The sequence below is a fragment of the Jaculus jaculus genome, chromosome 5, assembly GCF_020740685.1.
Source record: "Jaculus jaculus isolate mJacJac1 chromosome 5, mJacJac1.mat.Y.cur, whole genome shotgun sequence".
Taxonomy (NCBI): Eukaryota; Metazoa; Chordata; class Mammalia; order Rodentia; family Dipodidae; genus Jaculus; species Jaculus jaculus.
The window spans coordinates 104,809,053-104,833,526 of NC_059106.1; the positions used below are offsets into that span (position 1 = coordinate 104,809,053).

General features: G+C 41.1%; 2 pseudogenes; both read left to right on the top strand.

The window, feature by feature from the left end:
• The first annotated feature begins 1,813 nt into the window (after window positions 1-1,813).
• On the top strand, window positions 1,814-3,033 carry LOC101616908 (annotated as a pseudogene).
• A 6,005-nt stretch (window positions 3,034-9,038) lies between these two features.
• Window positions 9,039-24,234, top strand: LOC101617192 (annotated as a pseudogene).
• The last annotated feature ends 240 nt before the right edge of the window (window positions 24,235-24,474 follow it).

The window sequence follows — 24,474 nt, forward strand, 5'->3', positions numbered from 1 at the left end:
AGATTACTTAACACAAACTTTAAAAGCCAGAAGGGCTTGGGATGATGTATTCCAAGTTCTGAAAGATAACAACTGTCAACCAAGGTTATTTTATCCTGCAAAGCTATCCATTGAAATAGACGGAGAAATAAGGACATTCCACAACAAAAGCAGGCTAAAGGAATATTTGAATACAAAACCACCTTTCCAGAAAATACTTGAAAGAATCCTCTATGCAGAAGAGAAGGAAAAGCACACATATAAGGAACCTGGAAAAAACAAACAATGCTCAAGTACTACTTAACACAAGAGAACAAAGGTAGAACCGAACTACCAAAAAAAAAAAAAAAAGGCAAACATAAATACACACCTTTCAATAATATCTTTTAATATGAAGGGTGTCAATGCCCCAACGAAAAGACATAGGTTTGCAGACTGGGTTAAAAAGCAGGATCCTACAATTTGTTGTCGCCAAGAAACTCACCTTTCTACAAAGGATAGATATTATCCCAGGGTGAAAAGTTGGAAAACGGTGTTTCAAGCAAATGGGCCTACAAAACAAGCAGGGCTTACTATCCTAATATTGGACAAGGTAGACTTCAGTTCAAGGTTAGTCAAGAAAGATAAGGAAGGTCACTTTATACTGATTAAGGTCACACTCCAACAAGAGGACATTACAATCCTAAACAGATATGCACCTAACAAGGGGGCTCCAAAATTCATCAAACAAATGCTATTAGAACTAAGGTCACAGATAACACCAAACACAGTGGTAGTGGGTGACCTCAACAACCTACTCTCATCAATTGACAGGTCATCCTGGGAAAAAAATAAACAGAGAGGCATCTGGACTACATAGGGTCATAGAAGGAATGGACCTAACAGATATATATAGGACATTTCATCTGAATTCTAACAGAATATACTTTCTTTTCAGCGGCATATGGAACATTCTCTAAAATAGACCACATATTAGGACACAAAGCAAAGCTTAACAAATAAAGGAAAATTGAAATAATTACTTGCATTCAATCTGACCACAATGGAATCAAACTACAAATCAATAGCAAGAAAAGCTTTAGAGCATACACAAAATCATGGAAACTAAACAATACACTACTAAATGATGAGTGGGTCAATGAAGAAATCAAGAAGGAAAACAAAAAATTCATACGGTCAAATGATAACGAGAACACCACATACCAAAACCTTTGGGACACAATGAATGCAGTCCTAACAGGTAAGTGCCTATATTAAGAAATTAGAAAGGTCACAAGTGAATGACCTAATGCTTCACCTTAAAGCCTTGGAAAAAGAGAACAAAACAAACTGAAAATCAGTAGACAGGAAGAAATAATAAAGATTAGGGCATAAATTAATGAAACAGAAACAACGACAAAAAAAAAATAATAATCCAAAGAATCAATGAAACAAAGAGTTGGTTCTTTGAAAGGATAACAAGATTGATAAACGCTTAGCAAATCTGACCAAAAGAGAGAAGAGACACAAATTAATAAAATTAGAGATGAAAAAGGCAACATCACAATAGATACAAGAGAAATTCAAAATATCATAGGGACATACTACAAAAACATATACTCCACTAGATATGAAAATCTGAAAGAAATGGATGATTTCCTTGATTTATATGACCTACCTAAATTAAATCAAGATGAGATTAATAACTTAAATAGACAAGTATGGCGATCTGAGCAGTTGTCAAAAATCTCCCAAATAAAAAAGTCCAGAGGTCCCTCCTAGTTCCTGCTAAGGCTGCGCTGCGTTTTTAGGAGTGGGCTCCCAAAGGCTATGATGGCGCTGGGTAAGTGGTGAGATGCCGGGTGGAAGCTACCCCGACTGTGGCTCTTCCAAGCTCGTGGAAGACTCGCACTATTCTCAGAACCAGCTGGTGTGCTGGGACTGCGGCTGCGTGGTCACCGAAGGGGTCCTTACCACCACCTTCAGTGAAGAGGGCAACCTCAGAGAAGTAACATATTCCCGAAGCACTGGGGAAAATGAACAAGTTAGTGGCAGCCAGCAACGAGGCTTTGCCGAGTGAAAGACCATTGTCGAGTTCTGAAGTTGCCACCTACATTTGAAGACACAGCAATTGCCTATTACCAAAAAGCATACTGGCTGTCTGGCATCCGTGCTGCTAGGCTGCAGAAGAAGGAAGTGCTGGTAGGATACTGTGTTTTGATCACCTGCCGGCAGCATAACTGGCCCCTAACCATGGGAGCAATCTGCACCCTACTATATGCAGATCTGGATGTGTTTTCTGGCACCTACATGCAGATTGTGAAGCTGCTGGGGCTGGATGTGCCATCTCTGTGTTTGGCTGACTTGGTGAAGACCTACTGTGGCAGCTTCAGACTGTTCCACGCTTCCCCGTCAGTGCCAGCCAAGTACATAGAAGACCAAGAGAAGATGCTTTCTAGAACCTTGCAGTTGGTGGATCTGGCCAATGAGGCATGGCTGGTGACCCGGCGGCATCCCTTGCCTGTTGTCACTGCAGCCACCTTCCTGGCGTGGCAGTCTCTGCGGCCTTCTGATCGACTTGCTCGGTTCTGTAAATTGGCAAATGTGGACCTGCCCTACCGTGCTGTGTCCCGTCTCCAGGAACTACTGGGTATTCTGTTACAGATGGCTAAGCAGCTGGCCTGGTTGCAGGTTTTGAAACTCGATAAGCGGTCTGTAGTAAAGCACATTGGTGACCTGCTCAAGCACCGCCACATGCTGCTTCGCATGGCTTTTCGAGATGGAACTGCAGAACTGGAAACCCAGGAGAAGACACCGGAGCAAGGACAGGGAGAAGAGGTGGGGCTTGACTCCTTCAGTTTGCCCAAGGGGAAGCAACCAGCCAGTCCTTACCTTCTCCTCCCACCCTGCATGTTGAAGTCCCCAAAGCAGATGCAGCCTACACCCCCTGCCTCCACAGTAACAGGAGATGAGGATATTTCTGATAGTGAAATAGAACAGTATTTGCGTATCCCTCAAGAAATTAGGGACTTTGAGAAGGCCCAGGCTGCCATAAGTGTCCCCAGCCCTTCTTGATGCACACTCATTAGGGGCATTTGGCTTAACTGCAGCTTAATAGGCCAGGGACTAAGTGTATGTGGCCCTTTGGATATTGCTGTTCTTGTGTTAAGGAACCAGAAGTGGCCCTGCAGTCAGTTGGACCTAGATCCTAAGGTAGAAACTGGGAGTGCAGGGAGACTTGTTGGGAGGGTCCTGTCCCTTGGTGCACGGGAGCAAGTTACCTGTCTGTATTCTGTACTAAGGCTTTCTTCCTAAGATTGCTGAGGGAAATGCAGGCACCCTTTTGGCCTGGTTTAATTAAACATTGCTTAGGAAGCAGCTGGCATCCTAATGGTGCCAACCCAGAGAAGAGCAGAAGCTGAGGAATTCTGGGCCCTTTGTTATAGGCACTAGCGAGTTTGTATCTTGCAATCCTCGGACCTCATTAACAAAAGGAACATTTGTGTGGACTAGTTACAGCTCGAAGGGCTTTAATTTTAATATATTAAAACCAGAGGCATCTGCTAGAAAAATTCTATTGTATAAAACCCAAGCTTTAAAAAAAAAAGTCCAGGCCCAGATGGATTCACTGCTGAATTTTGCCAGACCTTTAGTGAAGAACTAATGCCATTGCTTCTTAAGCTTCTCCATAAAGTAGAAAAAGAAGGAATCCTACCAAACTCCTTCTATGAAGCCAGTATCACCCTGATACCCAAACCAGGCAAAGATAGAACAAGAAAGAAAGAAAGAAAGAAAGAAAGAAAGAAAGAAAGAAAGAAAGAGAGAGAGAGAGAGAGAGGGAGGGAGGGAGGGAGGGAGGGAGGGAGGGAGGGAGGAAGAAAAGTACAGACCAATCTTCCTCATGAACATAAATGCAAATATTACCAACAAAATATTGGCAAACAGAATAAAAGAATATATCAGAAAGATCATTCACCCGGATAAGTAGGCTTTATCCTAGAGATGCAGGGATGGTTCAACATACACAAATCTATAAATGTAATACATTACATAAACGGGTTGAAGGACAAAAATCACATGATCATCTCATTAGACGCAGAGAAAGCATTTGACAAAATCCAACATCCCTTCATGATAAACATCCTACAGTGACTGGGAATAGAGGGAACATATTTCAATATAATAAAAAGTATTTATGACAAGCCTACAGCCAACATATTACTAACTGGGTGAAAACTGGAAGCTTTTCCACTAAAATCAGGAACAAGACAAGGGTGTCTACTTTCCCCACTTTTATTTAATACAGTTCTGAAAGTCTTACCCATAGCAATAAGGCAAGAGATGCACATAACAGGGATACAAATTACAAAGGAAGAGATCACATTATCATTATTTGCAGATGACATAGTTGTATATATAAAGGACCCTAAAGACATTACTAGCTGTTAGAGCTGATAAACAACTACAGCCACATAACAGGATACAAAATAAATACACAGAAATCAGTAGCCTTTATATATGCTAACAACAAACAGAGAATGAAATCAGAGAATCACTCCCATTCACAATTGCATCAAAGAAAATAAAGTACCATGGAATAAACCTAACCAAGGAAGTAAAGAATCTCTATAATGAAAACTATAAAACACTCAAGCGAGAAATTGCAGAGGACACTAGGAAATGGAAAAACATCCCTTGTTCCTGGACTGTAAGAATCAATATTGTGAAAATGGCAACCTTACCAAAAGCAATCTACACATTTAATGCAATCCCCATCAAAATTCCAAAGGCATTCTTTACAGAAATAGGAAAACCAATCCAAAAATTCATTTGGAATCACAAAAAAAAACCTTGAATATCTAAAATAATACTGAGCAACAAAAATGAGGCTGGAGGTATCACTATACCTGATTTTAATATATACTACAGAGCCATAGTAACAAAAACAACATAGTACTGGCACAAAAGCAGACATGTAGAACAATGGAACAGAATAAAGGACCCAGATGCAAGTCCAGGTAGCTATAGCCACCTTATATTCAATAAAAATGCCAAAAATACTCATTGGAGAAAAGACTGCCTCTTCAGCAAATAGTGCTGGGAAAACTGGATATTTATCTGTAGAAAGATCAAATTAGATTCTTCTCTCTCTCCATGTACAAGAATTAAGTCCAAATGGATTAAAGACTGTAACATCAGACCTGAAACTCTAAACCTGCGAGAGGAAAAAGCAGGGGAAACATTCAACATAATTGGTCTTGGCAAAGACTTTCTGAATTTAACCCCAATTGCTCAGGCAATAAAACCACAGATTGACTGCTAGGACCTCATAAAATTACAAAGACTTTGTACAGCAAAGGACACTGTGAATAAAGCAAAGAGGCAATATACAGAATGGGAAAAAATCTTTGCCAGCTATACATCTGATAGAAGATTAATATCTAATATATACAAAGAACTCAAAAAATTAAAAAGAAATCAAGCCAATTAAAAAATGGGCTATGGAACTAAATAGAGAGTTCTCAGAAGAAGTAAATATGAGTGGTGTATAAGCATCTAAAAAATGTTCTACATGCCTAGTCACCAAGGAAATGCAGATTAAAACTACACTGAGATTCCATCTCACTCCTATGAGAATGGCTACAATCATGAAAACAAATGACCCATAAATGCTGGTGAGCATGTGGAAAAAGAGGAATCTTTCTACATTGTTGGTGGGAATGCAATCTGGTCCAGCCATTGTGCAAATCAGTGTGGAAGTTCCTAAGACAGCTAAAAATTGATCCACCATATGACCCAGCTATAGCACTCCTAGGCATATATCCTTGGGACTCATCTCATTTCCTTAGAAGTACATAGCTCTACCATGTTTATTGCTGCTCAATTCACAATAGCTGGGAAATGGAACCAGCCTAGATGACCCTCAACTGATGAATGGATAATGAAGATATGGCACATTTATACAATGGAGTTCTACTCAGCAGTAAGGAAAAATGAAGTTATGAAATTTGCAGGATAATGGATGGTTCTAGAGAGGATTATACTGAGGTAACCCAGGCCCAGAAAGTCAAGCATCTCATGTTCTGTCATATAGATGACTGGGCTTCTGTGTGAGAAGGAAAAAACTCAGTTGCAGAAGCCAATAAGCTAAAAAAGGAGATATAAAGGAAGAGAAAGGAAGGGAGGGGGTCCTTAGTAGGATGGTATTGTATATATGTAAGTAGAAGAATAGATTAATGTGGGTGAAAAGGCTCAAAATGAGGTCTGAGGAAGAGATTGAGTAAAGGAAAGGTCAGGGACAGCTAATAAAAATCTAAGAGGATATAAATAAAACATATGTAATGCTACTTTTTTGGACAATGGAACACCCAGGAGCCATAGATTGTTGCTAGAAAATTTTCAGTGCCAGGGATGGGATATCTTCCAGTGAGTTGTTGGCCAGGGAGATCCCTGATGCCCCCAAAACATTATAGGCCATTGGTGAGGCCCTTGGTTTCCCACCACGAATAGATGGTAAGACCCTATTGCTGAAGACTCCATATACTTGGGCTGCAAGGCCACTGAGAAATCTTGCTCAATCTGAGCTGATAACCTCCTCCATGTAGACCAGCTAACAGAAAAGTGGAAGAAGCCATTCTGCATGCAGTTCAGTAGGAGAAAGAGAAATCACCAGTGAAGATACTCAACAGTGGACACTGCAAGCCTTATAGTGGGCCAGCCAGGCCAAATGAGCCAACAGGTGTAATAGTGGCATGTCTGTAACGGGGGAAACCAACTGCCCTCCAATTGGACTGGAGGCTGGCTCCATGGAAAGGGAATACATTCCTGATAATGAAAACTTAAAACAGGGGTAGTCATGAGCTCTAGGGGTGTAATGTCTGCTGGTGTCTGGCCAAATGTATATACTATGCTTATCAAACTGCCCAGTAAGCATTTCTGTTAATGTTCACACCCTTATATTAATGCTGCTCTCACTTTTGGTAGAGAATCTTCTCTTTTCAGATGGCAGTGACCTTGGGATGAAAAGGCCTCTGGTAAGTACAACATCAAATCATAATTAAAATGCTGTAGAGATTAGGGATGGATGGATCATATCTCAACATAATAAGGGCTATATAAATCACCTAATGCCCAATCGAACTAAATTGGGAAAAACTCAAAGCATTCCCATTACAGTTTGGAATGACAGGGGTGACCACTCTCACCTTGCACAAAATCAGCTCAAGTGGATCAAGGACCTCAAGATATGACCTGAAACTCTAAACCAACTAGAAGAAAAAATAGGGAGAACACTTCAAGATATAAGTATGGGAAAAGACTTTCTGAATAAAACCCCAGTAGCCCAAGGAATTAGGCAAACTCTCAACCAGCAGGATCCCATGAAACTAAAAAGCCATTGTACAGACAAGTAAACCATCAACAGAGCCAGTAGAGAACCTACATAATGGGAGAAAATCTTCACCAGGTATACCTCTGATAAAGGTCTAATATCTAGAATCTACAAAGTACTCAAAAAGCTAAGCAATAAAAAAAAATCAGACAAATTAAAAAATGAGGCAGAGACCTGAAAGAATTCTCAAAGGAAGAATTACAAATGCAAATACTCACTTTAAGATGTGTTCAACATCTTTAGTCATCAGGGAAACATAAATTAAAATGACTTTGAGAGTCTATCTCATTCAAGTCAGGATGGAAATCATCAAAAGAAATCAAATAACAAGAAATGTTTGTTAGGCTGTAGTGAAAGAAGAAACTTTATCTCATGCTCGTGAGAGTGCAAAGTTGTACAGCCACTATAAGAGTCAGTATGGAGACTCCTGAAAAAGATGAAAATAGATCTACCATTTGATCTAACTATACCATTCCTGGCCATATACTCTAAAGATTCCACTCTTTACTACAGAGATTCTTGCTAAACCATGTTTGTTGCAGCTCTATTCACAATAACTAGGAACTGAAATCAGCCCAGATGCCTATCAACTGATGAATGGATAATGAATATGTTGTACATATACACAATGGAAATCTACAGAACAGTAAGGAAACATGAAGTAATGGAATTCTGGGAAAAATGGATGGAGTTGGGAAAAATCATTCTAAGATACACCTCACAGGCTAAGAAAGACAACTCTGCATGTTATCTATCTTACGTGGTACCTAACTTGGATCAGCTGGAAATGAGTGTAGAATGCAACCTCAGAAGATCTGTCAAGCCTCTGCTGCCTCCTCTGAATACACCAAACTCCACCACTAGCTGCTTCTGCATACCCCATACCAGCCACCTCCTCTATCTACCTTCAGGCCTGGTTACTAGATCCCAGAGGCCCACCCATCTCATCTTCCCCCTCCACTTTCCTGCCACCAGCATCTGCATATCATCTGCATACCAGCATCCCAGGCGGGAGCACAGGAATATCTGGCAAATACCTTCCAGAGGGTACCAGGGCCTCCTCCACAATCTGCTCATATTGGGGTTCAGTGAGGGAGTAGGGGCAAGAGCTCCTGCTCCTGAGTCCCATAGACAAGACACTGCTGGGACAGTGGACTGAAGAGATTCAGGAACACCATCTGCAACTCTTGTATTAGCCGCCAGCTCAGAGTTGCTGGCTCATTTGCAACCTCCTTAATCTTCAATCTGCATATCTGTAGATACAATGCCATCCCCCTCCAAGTCAGTTCAAACCCCAAACTTAACATTCAGTGAAGATCCTACAAGGACAACTTCTTGAAAAAATAAATAAATAAGACTTTTATCCCAGAGATGGGTAGACCACAATGAAAAAAAACCATGGGCTGGAGAGATGGCTTAGCGGTTAAGCGCTTGCCTGTGAAGCCTAAGGACCCCGGTTCGAGACTCGGTTCCCCAGGTCCCACATTAGCCAGATGCACAAGGGGGCACACGCGACTGGAGTTCGTTTGCAGTAGCTGGAAGCCCTGGCGTGCCCATTCTCTCTCTCTCCCTCTATGTGTCTTTCTCTCTTTGTCTGTAGCTCTCAAATAAATAAATAAAAAATGAACAAAAAAAATTGAAAAAAAACATGAAACAACAGAGATCTCCACCAAGATGGCCTAGTCCCATAATGGACATGTCCAATGAAAACATAGAGAAGACAACTGAAATAGAACTGCAAAAACGTAATAAGCTATATGACCCTGACCAAGTGAATGGCTGAACTTGAAGCAAACCCTAAAAAAAAAAAAATGCATAAATGAAATGTAGACAGCTTTCATCAGTTCCTAACTCCTGGTTCTTCTGCACTGGAGAATGCATGCATGCAGCTTGAGTAGGCCTGGACCCTGGTTCTTCAGGTCCTGGTTCCCTGGCTCCTAGTTCCCCTGCCACTGGTGATGTAGGGCTAGTTGAGCCCTGCACTCTTGCAGAGTGAACAGGTCTGGGCTCCTGGTTCCCCTGTGCTAAAGCATGCATGCTTATGGAGTGACTAGGTCTCAGTTCCTGGTTCCCAGCTCCCAGTACCCATGCTGCTGCTGTGGGGCTGCTTCAACCCTGTGCAGGGGGAGGTTTGGTGGGGGAAGGATAGGTCTGGTCTTCTAGCTCCTAGTTTCCTGACTCCTGGTTGCTCTACTGCTGGTGTGAGGTGGCTTGGACTTTAAATGTGTGTGCTTCCTACTCCCTGGTGAGGCAGGTAGAGAACAATCAAATCCCCACATGGGTTGTTGATGTAGGACTTGGAGGTTCAGGATGGGTCTCCCAGAACTTACAAACTACAAGTTTTGGGTTATATCCTACATTTAATAAAGAATTAATAGAGGGAGAAAGCTTGCTCATTGGAAACAGGTAGCTGCTGGGAAAGTGCCCATGGAGGCAAGTAATCGCAGGGGGAAGCTTGGTACCAGGAGGCAGGTAGAAACAGGTGAACCCACTTCTGACCTCAGCCACCACCTCTGATTGGTTCTAAGCCACACCATCAGCCACATATTCACATTCACCCATTCTTGACCCAATCACCTCCAGACTGATGCAACCAAACCAGCCACCTTTGTGGATCCTTAGTTAGGCCTGGTCCATGGAACATGGCTTCACCACTTTCCCCTTCCCCCACCACCCATATATCCCAACAGGTACATGATCTGCCTCCTTGACACCTCACTTCTGTCCTACAGAGGCACCTGACAAGCGCAGGAGAAAATTTGTGCACCTCCTCAACCTGCTCAGCTGGGGTACAGTGGGAACTAGTGGAAAGTGATACTGCTCCCGAGCCCCACAGGCTTGGATGTGCCCTAAGGCTGAAGAGATTCTGGTCCTCCAAATCAGCTCTCATATTAGCTACCAGCCCAGAGCTCACTTTCAACCTCCACAACCTGCATATCTGAAATTATAAACCCATCCCACTCCAATCTGGTTTGAACCTAAAATAGAGCACTCATTGAAGATCTTACAAGGACAAACACTTGCTTCTTCCTTAATAAAATAAGACTTTTACCCCAAGATGGGTAAACACCCAATGGAAAAAACAACAAAAGCCAACAGAGATCTCCACCAAGGATGCTGAGTCCCACAATGGAAGTTTCCAATGAAAACATAGAGAAAACAATATAAAATGAATCTCCAAATGAAAGCACAATAAACTATGTGACCCTAACCAAGCAAATTTCTGAACTGGACACAAATCATCCAAAAAAAAAAAAAAATCACATAAATGATTTCAAGACATACCCTTCACCATGAATCTCAACTTAATGGAGGAAAGAAAAGCAGAGAGATTGCAAAAGAGAGATAAATGAATTGAATGTGAGTCAACAAATAAAGGATCTCAACAACAAACTGATAAAGCTCAATGAAGACCTGATCAAATGCAAGAATGAATTCCAGGAAGTATCAAGAAAATCAAACTCTAGCTAGGCATGGTGGTGCACACCTTTAATCCCAGCACTCAGGAGGAAGAGGTAGGAGGATCACCATGAGTTTGAGGCCATCCTGAGACTACAGAGTGATTTCCAGGTCAGCCTGAGCTAAAGTAAGACCCTACCTCAAAAAAAAAAAAAAAAATCAAACCTTCACCTGAAATTGGACCTCAAAATTGAGATGGACACAATGAAGAAAAACACAACAGAAAACAAAAATCAAAGAGTTTTTAAAAGCCTTTCTAGAAGCCCTCACTAACAGAGTCAATCAAGTGAACAGAATATTTGAGCTGAAAGACAGGACAGAAGAAAATCAGTGGAAGTCCAAAACTTTGTTAAATTTAAAAAGTCATGTGAAAATGGCTGGAGAGATAGCTTAGTTGTTTAGGAGTTTGCCCATGAAGCCAAAGAACCCATGTTCAATTCCCCAGGACCCACATAAACCAGATGCACAAGGTGGCACATGCATCTGGAGTTCATTTATAGTGGCTGAAGACCCCAGCACACGTTTTCTCTCCCTCCCTCTCTCTCTCTCTCTCTCTCTCTCTCTCTCTCTCTCTAGTAAATAAAATAGATAATTTTATTTAAAAATTTTTTAATCATGTGACTAGAATATGAAGGAACTGTGGGATATGCTAAAATAACAAAACATTCAGATTATGGGTATACCAGAAGGGGAAGAAATCCAGACCAGAAGCATAGAGAACATGTTCAAGAAAATTATTGAAGCTGGATGTGGTGGCACATGCCTTTAATCCCACTCAGGAGGCAGAGGTAGGAGGATCACCATGAGCTTGAGGCCAACCTGAGACTACATAGTAAATTCCAGGTCAGCCTGAGCTAGAGTGAGATCCTACCTTGAAAAACAAAAACAAAAACAAACAAACAAAAACCATCATTGAAGAGAATTTTCCCAATCTTGCAAAAGGCAAAAGAGAGAGGCCCATCCATATATAAGAAACTCAAGGAACACCAAACAGACAGGACCAAATAAGAAATTTTTCAAGGAACATTTATAGTTAAAACTAAACAATGAAACCAACGAGAGAGTCCTAAAATCAGCAACAGAAAAACACTTCATTGCATACAAAGGCAATCCCATCAGAGTTACCTCAGATTTTTCAATAAAAACCATGAAAGCCAGAAGTCTTTAATGGAGCACATCAAGGCCTAAAAAACTATGGCTTCAAACCCAAAGTACTGTATCCAGCAAAAGCATCCCTCAAAAAAAAGATGTAGAATGGAAAACTTTCCATGATGATAGCAAGCTCTATGATTATAGGAACACAAAGCCAACCCTACAGAGAATACTTCAGAAAATATTCCACACAGAACAGTCAAACAATGACCTCAAGACCCTACAAAAGCATGAAGACAAGAACCAAAACTAGAACAAGCATAAAAAAATGTTCAAAGCACCAAATTCCATAAACCCTCCAGCATGGCAGGGCTTAAATCAAATCTCACAGTTATAAGTTTAAATACTAATGGATTTATTTACTTTTTAAAAATTTATTTATTTGAGAGTGACAGACAGAGAGAGAAAGAGGCACGCACACACACACACCACACAGAGAGAGAGAATGGGCATGCCAGGGCATCCAGCCACTGCAAACGAACTCCAGATGCATGCGCCCCCTGTGTATCTGGTTAACTTGGGTCCTGGGGAATCGAGCCTCAAACCGGGGCCCTTAAGCTTCACAGGCAAGTGCTTAACTGCTAAGCCATCTCTCCAGCCCTACTAATGGATTTTATTCACCCATTAAAAGACACAACTTAACAGGGTGGGTCAGAAAAATGAACCATTCAATCTGCTGCCTTCAAGAAACCCACTCACCATTAAAAATAGACAACTCAAAAAAAATATAGACACCTCCTCAGGGTGAAAGGATGGAAAATGATTTTCCAAGCAAGTGTAAATAAGAAACAGCAGGTATAGCTATACTAATATCTGATAAAATAGACTTCAAACCAAAAGTAATTAAAAAGGATATAGAATACCATTTTTTACTCAAAGGAATGTTCCAACAAGGGGACATCATGATAATCAATCTACATGCATCAAACACAGGTGTACCACATTTTATAAAGCAAAACCTATTTGACAACAAAGTAGAAACAATACCATCAGAGTAGGAGACCTTAATACCCAACTCTCATCATTAGACATATCATCCAAGCAGGAAACAAATAACGAAATAATAGATCTTAACAATACCATGAAACAATTAGGACTAACATACATCTACATAAAATTCCACCCTAATTCTCCAGAATACATATTCTTCTCAGCAGCCCATGGAACCTTCTCCAGAATAGATAATACATTAGGGCATAAATCATGCCTCCATAAATTCAGGATAATTGATGTTACTTCCTGCATCATATCAGACCAAAATGTTTTACAGCTAGAAACTAACAAGAGAAAACACAGAAATTGTACCAGATCCTGGCGACTGAACAACACACTATTAAACAAGGTCATGGAAGAAATCAAAGGGAAATTGTAAAATGTCTTAAACTGAATGACAATTGATATATAACATACCAAAGCTTATGGGGCACAATGAAGGCAATCCTAAGGAGAAATTGTATATCACTAAATGACTCCATAACACAGAGAGATCTCAAATTAATAACCAAACGATCCACCTAAAGACATTGGAAAAACAAGAACAATCCAACTGTAAGAGTTACAGATTGGAAAAAAAATAGTAATTAAGATCAGAGCAGAAATATATGAATTGGAAACTAAGAAAACAAGAAAATTGATGAAATCAAGAGCAGGTTCTCTGGAAAAATAAATAAGATTGATAACTCCCTGACCAACTTAAGCAAATGAAAAAAAGGAGGGGAGTCTTAAATTAACAAAATTAGAAATGAAAGGGGCAAGGTAAAAACAGATATCCATGAAATTGGAAAAATCATCAGGACATATTTACAAAACCTCTACTCCACAAAATTACCCAAACAAAGTCCAGAGCAGGTAAATCTCCTAAACAAACCCATGATATCCATAGAAATTGAAAATGTAATCAAAAACCTCCCCAAAAGGAAAAGTCCAGGACCTGATGGGTTCTCAGCTGAATTCTACCAAAACTTCAGGGAAAATTGAAACCGCTTTTTCTCAAGCCATTCCACATAATTTGAGAATGGGGAATCCTCCCCATCTCCTTTTATGAAGCTAGCATCACCCTAATAAACCAGACAGAGATACAAGAAAGAAAATTATAGATATATGCTGAACAAAATCCTCACAAACTGAATTCAACAGCACTTCAAAAGCATTATCTACCTCAGTCAAGCAGACTTCATCCCAGGGATGCAGGGATGGTTCAACATATGGAAATCAATACACCACATAAATAACTTAAACACATGATCAGTTCAATAGATGCAGAGAAGGCCTTTGACAAAATGTAACATTGCTTCATGATCAAAACACTGGAGAGACTAGGCATGGAAGATATGTGTAATAGACAGCATCAGGTCACTGAGATGAATCTCCAGACTAGACACAATTTATGGAAGGAACATGGGATTTATTTAAAGCTTACAGATCTAGGGGAAGTTCCATAATGGTAGAACGTGCTAACCTGCTTTCACAAGTCCAAACAGAGAAAGAAGAGCCACCAACAAAAAAAGCAAGTAAGTACACGTAGGAACTCCAGGCAAAGCTGTACTTTGCATATCTTTAGACTGGAATTCAAAATCCACCCCCACACCTTAGGACTGGATCCTAAGATCCACCCACAGGGACACCTCCTTCAGCCAGATGGCTATGGATCTAAATTACATACTTTAATAAAATCCTAATATATGCTGGAGAAATGGCTTGGCAGTTAAGGCACTTGCCTTTGAAGCCTAAGAACCCAGGTTTGATTCCACAGATCCCATGCACAAAAAGGCACATGTCTCTAGAGTTTGTTTGCAGAGGCAAGAAGCCCTGGTATGTGTGTGCACATGTGCACACACTCTCTCTTTCTAAATAAATGAATAAAAATAAAGTATTTTTGCTGGGCATAGTGGCACACATCTTTAATTTCACCACTTGGGAAGCAGAGGTAGGAAGATCACCATGAGTTCAAGGCTACCCTGAGACTACAGAATGAACGCCAGGGCAGACTGGGCTACAGTGAGATCCTATCTTGAAAAACAACAACAAAATAATAATAATAAATTTAATTTAAAAATTAAAAAGGTTCAGAACAAAATATATTTGGAGCCATCCATTCAAAACTGCCAGAGAGTTTATATCTCAACACAATAAAGGCCATGAACATAGCACCCAAAGCCCAAATCATACTTAATTGCTATATGAAAAAGACAAATATACAGAGAAAGAAATAAGCAAGTCTGTCCCATTTTCAATAGCCACACATACAAAAAAGTCGAATATCTTAAAATAATACTAACCAAGGGAGTGAAAGACCTACATAATGAAAACAAAATTACTCAATGAAGAAATTGAGGACATCATGAAAAAATGGAAAGACCTTCCATATTCCTGGATTTGTAGAATTAATATTGCAAAATTGGCAATTGTGCCAAAAGCAACATACAGATTCTTAACAATGCTAATAAAAATTCCAGCATCCAACTTCCAGTCAAGATGGCATCCACCCAACCATGCCACAACTCCGGGGGAAGGAGAAGCAAGGCATTAAGGGGTCACTGGGTCTTTTAGGGGAAAGAAATCTCTAATAGATCACCAGTGAGAGGGTGCAGAGGGACAAAAAAGGGAATCGGCTGATTCCCATACTCTCAGGTAACCCACCAGTCCCTCAACCCCCCAAGTCATTGTCCTAGCCATAGTTCCAGGCTCACACTACTCCTGCATTCAAGGGGACCCAGACCAGCATAGTTCCACTCATACCACTGGGCATGGGTGATCACCCAGATCCTCCTGCATGCCTGTACATGAGTCATCAGACCCCTTCCATCTCACTCCAACCCCCGCCGAATTCGGACCCACTCCTTTCCACCCCACCCCCTGTGACTGCAGAACCTCTCCTTTCCACTCTGCCCCCCATGAGTTTGGACCCTCTCCTTTCTGCCCCAAACCCTCCATGACTGCAGACATTCTCCTTCCTATCCCACACCTGCAACTGGGGAACCTCTACTTTCCACCCCACTCCCCGCAACTTCAGACCCTCTCTTTCCCAACCCTCCCCCCATGACTATGGACCCACATCTTTCTGCCCTGCCCCCCATGACTTCAGACCCTCTCCACTTGGTGCTGCCCCTGCATCTTCCCTCTCTGCCCCACCCTGCCCCTGAGCCAGTCCCTATCCCCACAAAGCATCACCACTTCCCCACCCATCGTGACCACAGTCCCATTCTCCCTGCCCCCACATTGTGATGGGAAGAACACAACATAAAAGGAATAACATAAAAATTCAACTTCAAGTAAATACAGTAAGATCACCTACTCCTACAATGGATGTCTCTAATCAAAACATAGAAGAGACACTAGGATCAGAACCCCAAAATGAAGTTATGAGCAATGCAACCCTGACCAAGCTACTGGTAGAATGTGCAGAAAAGCAACAAAGGACTGATAATCATGTGATGCTGCCATCACTAGCGTAGATCTAATAGAAAAGAAAATGGAAGAGGGCCAAAGACAGTTAAAGGATAAGCAGAAAAGTGAAGAAAAAAGAAGAGGACCTCAAAAACCAGCAGGATATGCTAAATGAAGACATAAAGAAATGCAAGGATGAATGCCAAGAAGCATCAAGAAAATCAGAAATGATGTGAAAAGGGAACTTGACAGAGGGATGGAAACCGTACATAGAAAAGTAGTAGAAAATGCAAACCTAGGGACTTCTGGTTAAGATGGCGACTGCTAACTGTGCCACACCACCCCAGGAAAGAAAGGCAAGGCATTAAGGGTTCACTGGGTCTTTCAGGGGAGAGAAATCTCTAATAGATAGCCAGTGGGAGGGCACAGAGGGAATAAAAGGGGGGAATCACTGATTCTCTCACTCATGAGCACCCACCAGTCCCCCAATTCCCCCAAGCAGCCACTGTACCCATAGTCCCAGCCTCAGGATACTCCCACAGTTACTGCAGGAAAGGAGACACAGGCCAGCATAGTTCCACTTGCCTAACTGCACAGGGGAGATTGCCCTGCTACCCCCAACCATGCGTGACCTCGGGCAGGCTCCACACACTAGCCCACTTGATCTCAGGCTTGATCCATCCATCTGCCTGCCACATGCGCACTGCCCATCCACTTGTGCAAGCTTAGCCCACTCTGCCCATTTGCCCACTTACTACTCCAGCCTCTCTCCCTCCCACACATGAGCTAAGGCCCATTCCACCTGCCCATGAGCACAGGCTCACTCTGCCTGTGCGCCCATGCCACCTCAGGCCCAATACCCCATCTGCCAAGCTGGTCACCTGCCCATCTGCCCACTGCAGGTGTCCCACTGAACAAGAGCTCAGGCTGCTTTGGTCTCCTGTCATGCACGAGCTCAGGCTGCTTCAGTGTCCCACCATGCAAGAGCTAAGGCTGATCTATCCACCCACATGTTAGCTGAGGACCACTCTGCCCATCTGCTTGCCCGCCTGCTAGTTTATGCCAGCTCCCCCAAGAGGCACCACTTCCTCCACCAATCAAGACCAAAGTCCTACTCTCCCTGCCCATACACTGTGATGGTCAGACCACAGTGCAAAAGAAATAACATGAAAAATCAAATATAAGTAAATCCAGTAAGATCACCCAGTCCTACAATGAATGTCTCTAATCAAAACATAGGAGAGACATTATGATCAGAACACAAAAATGAAGCTTTAAGCAATGCAACCCTGACCAACCTACTGGTAGAACTTGCACAAAAGCAACAAAGGACTTATAATCATGTAGATTATGCTATCACTAGACTAGACCTAATAGATAAGAAAATGGAAGGAGTACAAAGACAGTTAAGAGATATGAATGAAAGTGAAAAAAAAGAGGACCTCAATACTCAGCTGGCAATGCTAAATGAAGACATAAAGACATAAAGAAATGCAAGAATGAATTCCAAGAAACATCAAGAAAATCAGAAAATGATGTGAAAAGGGAGCTTGACAGAGGGATGGAAGCTATACATAGAAAGGCAGTAGAAGATGCAAACCTAATTGAACAAGCACAAAACTCTTTGGGAGCTCTCAGGAATAGAGTCAGCCATGTAGAGGATAGAAACTCCAATCTGGAAGACAAGACAGAAGAAACAGTTTGAGTGTTCAAAAGCTTCAATAAGTTCAAATTTTTTCTGTGAAGAGAACATGAGGGAATTGGGATACCCTTAAATGTCCTAACATCCGGATCATGGGAATACCAGAAGGGGAAGAAATTCAGACTAAAGGCATGGAGAACTTATTTAACAAAATAATCAAAGAAAATTTTCCCACCGTCACAAAAGAATGGTCCATCACCATACAAGAAGCTAACAGAACTCCAAACAGATTGGACCAAAGGAGAAACTCTCTGAGACATATCATCATTAACACTCTAAACATTGACACCAAAGAGAAAAACTTAAAAGCAGCTAGGGAAAAACAGCACATCATGTTTAAAGTTAACCCCATCAGAATTACTTCAGACTTATCAGTGTAAACCCTGAAATCCAGAAGGCCCTGGAATGGAACACTGCAAAGTCTAAGAACCTATGGCTTCCAACCCAAACTACTTTACCCAGCAAGAGTATCCCTCATAATAGATGGTAAAGGAAAAACTTTCCATGACAGAATTCAGCTTTACAATTATATGAACACAAAACCAAACCTACAGAGAATATTTCAGGAAATTCTCCACACAGAAGAATCAAATCATCAACTTCAAATGCCTACAAGAAGCAGATCACAATAACCAAACTCAGGTAAGGCACAAAAACTTCAAAGTCCATGAAAACACCAAACCACATATACCTACACAATATGGCAGGGATCAAATCAAACCTCAGTCATTACCCTAAATATTAACAGCCTTAATTCACCCATCAAGAGACACAAGCTAACAAGATGGATCAGAAAATTAGACCCCTCAATCTGTTGTCTTTAAGAAACCCACCTCGGGCTGGAGAGATGGCTTAGCGGTTAAGCACTTGCCTGTGAAGCCTAAGGACCCTGGTTCGAGGCTCGGTTCCCCAGGTCCCAGTTAGCCAGATGCACAAGGGGGCGCACGTGTCTGGAGTTCGTTTGCAGAGGCTGGAAGCCCTGGCGCGCCCATTCTCTCTCCCTCTATCTGTCTTTCTCTCTGTGTCTGTCGCTCTCAAATAAATAAATTAATTAATTAATTAATTAATTAAATAAAAAAGAAAAAAAAGAAACCCACCTCATCACTAAAGACAGACACCTACTCAGGGTGAAAGGGTGGAAAACAATATTCCAAGCAAATGGGAATAAGAAACAAGCAGATGTGGCTAATTAATATCAGACAAAATAGACTTCAAAACAAAAATAATCAAAGAAGACAAAGAAGGCCACTTCCTACTTATCAAGGGAACGATCTGTCAAGAGGATATCATAATCATAAATCTTTATGCAAACACAGGGGCACCACAGTTCATAAAACAAAACCTACTTGACAATAAAACATAAACAATCACCAACACCATCATAGTTGGGGAGTTCAATACACCATTATCAGTAATAGACAGATCAAAAAGAAACTCAACAGAGAAGTAAGAGAGCTCAACAAAACCATAGATCACTTAGACTTAACAGATATCTACAGAACATTCCATCCCAAATCCACAGACTACACATACTTCTCAGCAACCCATGGAACATTCTCTAAAATAGATCATGTACTGGTTCACAAAGCCTGCCTCAGTATATTTAGGAAGATTGACATCATTCCCTGCATGATAACATATCACAATGCTATATTGCTAGAAATTTATAACAAAAGTCCCACCAAGAATCCCATCAACTCCTGGAAACTGACCAGCACACTTTTAAACAATAAATGGGTATTGGATGAAATAAAAAAAATGAAATTGTGAAATTTCTAGAAATGAATGATAATGAGAATACAACATACCAAAACTTATGGGACACAATGAAGGTGGTCTTCAGGAGAAAATTCATAGCACTAAATGCCTTCATAACAAAGACAGAGAGATGCCAAATCAAAAACCTAACCATCCACCTAAAGGCACTGGAAAAGCAAGAAGAATAGAACCCAAAATATTCCATATGGAAAGAAATAATTAAGATCAGAGCAGAAATTAATTAATTGGAAACTAAGAAAATTGACAAAACAAAGAGCTGGTTCTTTGAAAAAATAAACAAGATTGACAAACCCCTGGCCAATTTGATCAACCAAAAAGAGAGAGCAAGCGAGAGAGATATGCTTCAAAGTTCAAAATGAAAAAGGAGAGATCACAACAGACATAAGTAAAATTAGGAGAATTATTAAGACGTATTTCAAAAAACTCTACTCTACAAAACTGGATAATATGGAGGAAATGGGTAAAATTCCTGGACATATACCATCTACCAAACCTAAACTCAGAGCAGATTAATCTCCTAAACTAACCTATCACACTCAGAGAGACTGAAAAGGTAATTAAAAAAAATCCATAAAAAGAAGACTCCAGGAACAGATGGCTTCTTGGCTGAATTCTATCAAACCTTCATGGAAGAACTGAACCAATCTTTCTCAAACTGTGCCACAGAATTAGAGAACAGGGAAAGCTCCCCAACTCCTTCTATGAAGCTAGTATCACCCTAATTCCAAAACCAGGCAGAGATGCCACAAGAAAAGAAAGCTACCAGCCTATTTCCCTGATGAACTTAGATGCAAAGATCCTGAACAAAATCCTCCCAAACCAAATCCAACAACACATCAAAATCATTATCCAACTTGATCAAGTGGGATTCATCCCAGGAATTCAGGGATGGTTCAGCATATGGAAATATGTCAGTGAAATACACCATATAAACAAGGTTAAACACAAAAACCACATGATCATTTTGATAGATGCAGGAAAGGCCTTTGACAAAATACAACATCACTTCATGATAAAAACATTGGAGAGAACTGGCATGGTCAGTTCATATTGTAACATAAGAAAGGTTATATACAAAGCTGCTAAAGCCCAAATAATATGTAATGGAGAGAGACTGGAGGAATTCCCATTGAGATCAAGAACAAGACAAGGGTGTCCACTCTCACCTCTGCTCTTTACTGGAAGTTCTAGCTTAAGCAATAAGACAGGATAAAGAAATAAAAGGGATACAATTTGGAAAGGAAGAAGTTAAGTTAGCTCTATTCTCTGATGACATACTTCTATACAGAAGAGACCCGAAAGACTCCATCCCAAAACTCTTGAAGGTGATAAACTCCTTTAGCAAAGTAGCAGGATACAAAAATCAATATAACCAAATAAAATAAAATAAAATACCTTGGAATAACGTTAACCAAGGAAGTGAAAGATATATACAACAAAAACATAAAAACACTCAAAAACAAAATTCAGGAGGACTTGAGAAAATGGAAAGACCTCCCATGCTCCTGGATAGGCAGAATGAATGAACATTGTGAAAATGTTAATCCTACCAAAAGCAATATACAGATTTAATGCACTTCCAATTAAAATCCCAATGTTGTTCTTCACAGAGATAGAAAAAATGATCTCAAAATTCATATGGAAAGGCAGTCTTGGATATCCAAGCATATCCTCAGCAAAAGAAATACCTCTGGAGGCATCACCACACCTGATCTAAAGCTACATTACAAAGCTATAGTAATAAAAACATCATGGTACTGGCATGATAACAGGAGTATAGACCAATGGAATAGAATTGAGGGCCTGTATTTTGAGTCAAGCAACTACAGCTACTTGATATTTGACAAAGGCCCTAACAATATAGGCTGGAAAAAAGACAGCATCTTCAACAAATGGTGCTGGACAAACTGGATAACCATATGTAGGAAATTAAAATTTGATCCACACATCTCACCATGCACAACAATCAAGTCCAAATGGATCAAAGATGTCAATATAACACTGAAAACTTAGCTACTACTGGAAGAAAATACAAGAGGAACATTCCATGATATAGAAATGGGAAAAGACTTCCTTAACAATACCCCAGTAGCACAGGACCTTAAACAATTACTCAGTCAATGGGATTTTATGAAGCTGAAAAGTTTCTTCCCAGATGAACATACACTAAGCAGAACCAATAAATTACACACAGAATGGGAGAAAATATTTGCTGAATATACAACTGACAGGTGCCTAATCTCTAGAATCTACAAAGAACTCAAAAACCTAAACTAGGGCTGGAGGTATGGTCTAGCAGTTAAGGCATTTGCTTGCAAAGCCAAAGGAACCAGGTTCAATTCCCCAGGACCCACATTAGCCAGCTACACAAGGGGGCGCATGAGTCTGGAGTTTGTCTGCAGTGGCTGGAAGCCCTGGTGTGTGCTTGCTCGCTCGCTAGCGCGCTCTCTCTCTCTGTCTCTCTCTCTCTCTCTCTGTCTCTCTCTCTCTCTCTCTGTCAAATAAATAAATACATGAAATACTTTTTTAATAATTATTATTTTTTAAATTTTTATTTATTTATTTGCGAGTGACAGAGACAGAGAGAGAAGAGGCAGTTAGAGAGAGAGAGAGAGACACAGAGGGAGAAAATGGGTGCGCCAGGGCCTCCAGCCACTGCAAATGAACTACAGACACGAGCGCCCCCTTGTGCATCTGGCTAACATGTGTCCTGGGGAATTGAGCCTCCAACCAGGGTCCTTAGGCTTCACAGGCAAGCACTTAACCGCTAAGCCATCTCCCCAGCCCCATAAAATATTAAAAAAAACAAAAAAAACCCTAAAGTACAAAAAGTCAAACAACCCACTCACAAATAGGGCAAAGTACTGGACAAGCAGTTCACAGAGGAAGAAATACAAATGGCAAACACACACTTAAGGAAATGTTCATCATCCCTAATCATCAGGGAAATGCAAATTAGGACAAGTGTAAGATTCCACTTTACCACAGTAAGGATAGCAAACATCAAAAAATCAAATGCAGTGTGCTCCCATCAAAGCCAGGCTCAGGCAGAGCTGGGAGGGGGTGCTGGGAGCTACAAGGCCTGATGGACTTGGAGACTTGAAGAAAGAAGGCAAAAGGTGGTGCACAGGGCTTACGAAGGAACCACCGCAGCCCTAGAGTGCAGCAGTGAGGCGGCCACTGCGGGAAGCCCTGGGCCTCCGCTGGCCAGCGCGCAGCCGCAGCTGCCTCCGGGGAGCAGAAGGCTGGCTGAAGACAAAGGAGGGCTTGAGCGTGGCCACGACAAGCATCCGAGAGAGCAGCGCGAGGGTCGGCAGCGGACGACGCGGAGAGGGAGCCACCAGGCCCAAGCCCGTCTGGTCAGCAGAGTGCAGCGCAGGCTTCTCTCACTGCGGTCCTGCCTTCCCATTTGGAAAGTCTCACAAATCTCCTGTAGATATCCTGAAGAACCGGAAGGAGAACATGGCTGTTTTGTAAAAGCAAGACACTGACAAAAAAGCAGAAAAGGCTACAGAAGAAGTTTCTAAAAACTTGGTTGAGATGAAAGAAATCCTGTACCGCACAAACGACAAGGAACCACAGACAGAAGCAGTGGAGCAGCTCACTCAGCAGGCTCCTGCGCACCCTGGTGGCCCATCTGCAGCTCGTTGACTTTGAGGGCAAAAAAGACGTGGCTCAAATTTTCAACAATATTCTCGAAAGACGAATTGGTACCAGAAGCCTACTGTTGACTACATCTGCACCCAACAGAATATTTTGTTCATGATATTGAAAAGGTATGAGTCTCCAGAAATAGCTCTAAACTGTGAGATCATGTTAAGAGAATGCGTCAGAAATGAACCACTCGCAAAATAATTTTGAATAGTTGCATGATTTCTTCAGATATGTTGAAATGTCGACATTTGACATAGCATCAGATGCATTTGCTACATTTAAGGATTTACTCAGACAAGACATAAATTTCTCAGTGCAGAACTTTTGGAACAGCATTATGATAGATTTTTCAGTGAATATGAGAAGCTACTTCATTCAGAAAACTGTGACAAAGAGACAGTCACTGAAGATTCTTGGTGAAATACTGTTAGACACAACTTCACAATTATGCCAAAATATATCAGTAAACCTGAGAACCTCAAATTAATGATGAAGCTTCTATGAGACAAAAGTTGTAACATCCAGTTTGAGGCCTTTCACGTTTTCAAGGTGTTTGTGGCCAACCCCAACAAGACACAGCCCTCCTCAAGAACCAGACCAAACTCATCGAGTTCCTCAGCAAGTTTCAGAATGATAGGACCAAGGATGAGCAGTTCAATGATGAGAAGACCTATTTAGTTAAGCAAATCGGGGATTTGAAGAGACCAACTCAGCAAGAAGCCTAATGTCCAATAAACACAATATTCAATCCAAATTCAGCATTTGCTGTTAGCTATTCAGCATCAGGCTCTCCTATCGATTCATGAGGAATATTACTGCTAATCTGCTATTAAGTGAATGGTTTTTCATTTTACCTTTTTGTTTTTCAGTCCAGGTTGCTGCACAATTCATAATAGCTAAGAGCTGGAATCAACCCAGACGTCCATCATTAGACAAATGGATAACTAAGATGTGGTATAGCTACACGATGGAATTCTACATAGTAGTAAGGAAA